The sequence below is a fragment of the Chlorocebus sabaeus genome, chromosome 8, assembly GCF_047675955.1.
Source record: "Chlorocebus sabaeus isolate Y175 chromosome 8, mChlSab1.0.hap1, whole genome shotgun sequence".
NCBI lineage: Eukaryota > Metazoa > Chordata > Mammalia > Primates > Cercopithecidae > Chlorocebus > Chlorocebus sabaeus.
The window spans coordinates 34,526,565-34,531,271 of NC_132911.1; the positions used below are offsets into that span (position 1 = coordinate 34,526,565).

The 4,707-nt window shown below is 42.3% G+C and overlaps 1 long non-coding RNA gene across 1 annotated transcript in view; it reads left to right on the top strand.

The window, feature by feature from the left end:
• LOC140712299 (uncharacterized) overlaps positions 1 to 4,410 on the top strand; it is a 91,393-nt gene extending 86,983 nt beyond the window's left edge. The window contains exon 4 of the long non-coding RNA XR_012093829.1: positions 4,212 to 4,410. This is a non-coding gene — a long non-coding RNA (uncharacterized lncRNA). The remainder of the gene's footprint in view (positions 1 to 4,211) is intronic.
• The last annotated feature ends 297 nt before the right edge of the window (positions 4,411 to 4,707 follow it).

Genomic DNA, 4,707 nt, shown 5'->3' on the forward strand with positions numbered 1-4,707 from the left:
AAAGCTAAAGCACGATGCATAATAAAATAAAGGGAAAAAATTTTATTTTTTTCTAGGCATTGCTGGAAAGAGAGGATGAAAAAACCTATAAACGGGGAGAAGACACAAAAACCAGTGAGAGGAGGCCGGGTTAGCCCTGCACAAAGACCAGGAATCTGAAGGGCTAAGACAGCCAGGAGATGGAGGTGAGGATGCCTGAGGATTTCATGAGAAAAGGTATGGTAATGCTAGATTTCAAGTTGTTGACTCTATGATGACTGTGTGCAGTCCTTTTCATTACTCTTGATCTTCATCAAAAAGTCTGCTACACACGTGTGAGTGACATTTTTAAAAGTCAAGAAACTTTAAGCACCTGGCTGGGCACGCTAGGTCAAGTCTGTAATCCCAACACTTTGAGAGACCGAGCCAGGTGGATCCAGAGGTCAGGAGTTCGAGACCAGTCTGGCCAAGATGGTGAAACCCTGTCTCTACTAAAAATACAAAAAATTATCCTGGCGTAGTGGTACACGCCTGTAATACCAGCTACTTGGGAGTCTGAGGCTGGAGAATCTCATTTGTACCCAGGTGGCGGAGGTTGCAGTGAGCCAAGATTGTGCCACTGCACCCTATTCTAGCCTGGGTGACAGAGCAAGACTCCATTTCCAAAAAAAAAAAAGAAACTTTAAGCACCCCAAATGTAACTTTGAGAAGAGCTAAGGGGTGTGGAACAGAGAAGATGAGTCAAAATTAAACAAGGATGAATCAGAAACAAGAGATAAGAGAAAAAAATTGGGAAAGAAACTGTAAACCCTCCCAAAATACCTGGTATCCCAAAGGAAAAGGAGATGAGATTGTAGGTTTTCTTCCATGGACGGTAGCATGAGAGTCCAAACGAACTTATTTGCTTTATATCAAAGCAAAGTTTGCATAGGTTAATGAGCCTGGGGACACGTGGGCCATCACATGATCATACAAGGATGTTTACAGATGAGAGACAGAATTTAAGGATGAAAATACAACAAATAGAATTACTTTTGGCCAGGTGTGGTGGCTCACGCCTGTAATCCTAGCACTTTGGGAGATCGAGGCAGCAGGGACACTTGAGGCCAGCCTGGGCAACAAAGCAAGACATTGTCTCTATGAAAAATTAAAATATTAGACGGTCATGGTGGTGCATGCCTGTATTCCTAGCTATTTAGGAGGCCAAGGCAGGAGGATCACTTGAGCTCAAGAATTAGAGATTGTCGTGAGCCATGATTGCACCGCTGCACTCCAGCCTATGTGACAGAAGGAGGCGCTGCAAAAAAAAAAAAAAAAAAAAAGAATGGCTTTCCTTTCTCTTTCCTTACTGTTTCTTATGTTCCGCCTGTGCCACCAAATTTTTGGCGTCTCTTAACCCTGATATTTCCAAGCTTCAAGTCCTGGAAATGAAAGGAAGAGGAAGAGTCTTAATGGGGGCTGGCAGATTAGATTAAGCTTGCAGCTGCAGTTGCCCTTCCCTCATCCCTTTGTCCCCTGCCCATATCACTACATATACATCCACATCACACATCTACAGACTTCTACATCTTCCAACTCAATTTTTTTAATTTAAAGAATTTTATGTATCGGACTTGAAGTGGGTCTTGCCATGGTATTAAGACAATCGAAGCAAATTTAAGGATCGATGCCCTGAGACGGAATAGAAACAATTCAAGAATGGCAAGGCAGGATGCTGATCAGTGTCTTGAGAGCCTAAAGGCAGCTCCTGCTCCTCTAAGGATAGGGTAGGATTATGGGACTGAAGGAGGTGACAGTCTTCCGCTTTACTTATATGAGTTCATGGCTTGCCTTTATTTCCTCAAATTTGAGAAGTGATCAGTTTTACTAATAATGTTCCAGGGAAATGTACACATGAACTGAAAGTTGCTTCTGTAAAGCCATCACTAAAGCACAGTCAGAGTTACTCATTTAAATCAGTGTTATGACCAGGAAGGTAGAGTGATGCCTTGTGGTTTACTTCCATTTGGAAAGCATATGGTTCAAATTATACTTCTGCCCGCAACAACTACCTTACTGGGCACGCAGAAAGATGTTTTAGAATGTATACAAAGAATGTGGAAACCAAACAGATTCCACTATTGACTTATTGTGAAATTTTGGGCAAATTTACCTAACATGTCTGAAACTCCTTTTCCTCATTTGAAAAACAACAGATTAATCAAAATCAAGAATGATTTGTGATCGTTCAAATATATTATTTTCAAAGTGCCTTTTAACAAACAAATACATCAATGGTTTAGCATGCCAGTTAGATTTCTTTCTAGAGAGCATTCTGGCTAGATTCCTCATGCTGCTGCCTCTCCCATCCTAGCAAACCGTGGCTTCTGCCATTTGAAATCAGTGGCTATGCCAAACAGCTTCATAGGCTAAATGCATTTTGAATGCTCAGAGTCAGGAGTCCTGCTTCTGACTGCATTGAGAGAGATTTTTGGCTCTGCTTGATTGTGGAAATTATGCTTGGAAGAATGGAAAGACTCGAAGCCAGTGTATCCACCAAGCAAAAGCCACAAATGACCATCTCTTTTAAAAACAGTTAAAAGCTGTATTTTCTAAGGAAACACACACACATGTACACACATAGCACCACCACCATCGATCACCACCACAAAGCATTAGCCATTTGCTTCCAAATGCCAAATTAAACTATTTACATTTTACTCTTATTGTTGCTTTCTTATCATGTTTTTCTACAGGAGCCAAATACATCTAATTTCCTTCCTAACCCACACAGACCCTCATCTCTTCTTTCATGACTCTGAAAGGACAGCAGCTAACCTCACTGAGTACTTGCTAAGTGTTGGACTTTCTCGGTTCTCAAAACCACATTGTGATACTTTACAATGATTGGTAATTTATAAGTACAGAGAAGTTAAGTAACACTTGCAAGGTTCTATGGATGGCAAAAGATAAATACTTTCCCAGTCTGTCTGACACCAGAGTCCAGGCCATTAATCATCATTCCATCTTGCCTTCCAAGTTCTTTACCACCAAAATATTTTGACAGTAGTTAACATTATTTAGTATACTTCTGATACTGGTGAGCTAGGTAGGGAAGGTCCCCAGACACCAGTAGGACTTCGATCCAAGCCAGTGTCCAGGCTCTTGACACCACAGTGAGAAAGCATTCGAGGACAACTTGGAAAATAGCGAAAGTACAGAGATTTATTGCAAAGCAAAAAGTGCATACTCAAGAAAAGGGAGTGTAGGTGTACTCAAGAGAGAGTTGGGCAATGGCGCCTGGGGCTTCCAGATTTATGGGTTTCTTTAACCAAGGGGTAAATTACTCATGAAGATTCCTGGAAAAGGGTGGAGATTTCTCGGAACTGTGTTGTCATCCATTTTTACACCAAATAAAAATGTTCCCAGAGCTATCATGGCACGGGTGGGTGTGTGATCTAGGATGTTAATGAGTGGATAATGAGGTCCTGCGTGAAAATCTAGGTTAAGTCCAGGGCCATGTTGCATCCAGTGTTTTTAGCCAGATTGGTCCATGTCAGGTCTCTGAACCCAAGCCAAGTCATCACATCCCCTGTGACTTGCATGTATATGCCCAGATGGCCTGAAGTAACTGAAGAATCACCAAAGAAGTGAAAATGCCCTGCCCCTGTCTTAACTGATGACATTCCACCACAAAAGAAGTGAAAATGGCCTGTCCTTGCCTTAAGTGATGACATTATCTTGTGAAATTCCTTTTCCTGGCTCATCCAGGCTCAAAAAGCTCCCCCACTGAGCACCTTGTGACTCCCACTCCTGCCTGCCAGAGAACAACCCCCCTTTGACTGTAATTTTCCTTTACCTACCCAAATCCTATAAAACAGCCCCACCCTTTTCTCCCTTCACTGACTCTCTTTTCTGACTCAGCCCGTCTGCACCCAGGTGATTAAAAAGCTTTATTGCTCACACAAAGCCTGTTTGGTGGTCTCTTCACATGGTTGCACATGACAGTCCACACCCTGGTTTTCATGGTTTTATCAGCCTCTAGCTTGTGCAGTTATTTCAACAGTTTTTTCTTTTCTTTTTTTTCTAATCATGTAAAACTGTTGCCTGGATTTGTCTGTTATTCTACGACCACCATATATTATTTCTGTCTCACTTCTAGGTGACAGGCCCTGTTCTAAGTTCTTCATTTCACTATCTCTTTAAAACCATACCATGAGTTTGAGATTGTTTTTATCATTCTCAATTTTCAGATGAGGACACTGAAGTACAATTAAGAAATAACTTGTCAAAGATCACAGTGCTATTAGTGGTGAGAAAGAATGCAGATCCAAATCCTCCAAATCTGTATCCCCTATGTGCCCCACACCCTGCCCCCGCGGCCACACTGAAGACAGAGAACCACAGCAACCTGGTCGCAATCTACCTTTTCAACCTTCACTGTCACCACACTAGATGCTGGGTCGCGACTCCTGGAATGCTCTACTCACTCCATGCTTTCTCCATTCCTGGGGTTTTCCCGTCCCTCCGTCCCTCTCTTCTCTGTGCTAACCTGGAGAAACTCCTTCATCCTTCAGAGTCTCTAATGTCACTCACTCCCTGTGGACTTCCCTTCCCACCTCCCTGTCTTTCCCTAGACAATGTGTAATTATTTCCACAGCACTAGGATCAGGCTTCTATTGTGCAGTTTGCATGTTATGTCACAGCTAATTGTTTACTATTCTGTCTCTTCTTCCAGATTAAGAACTC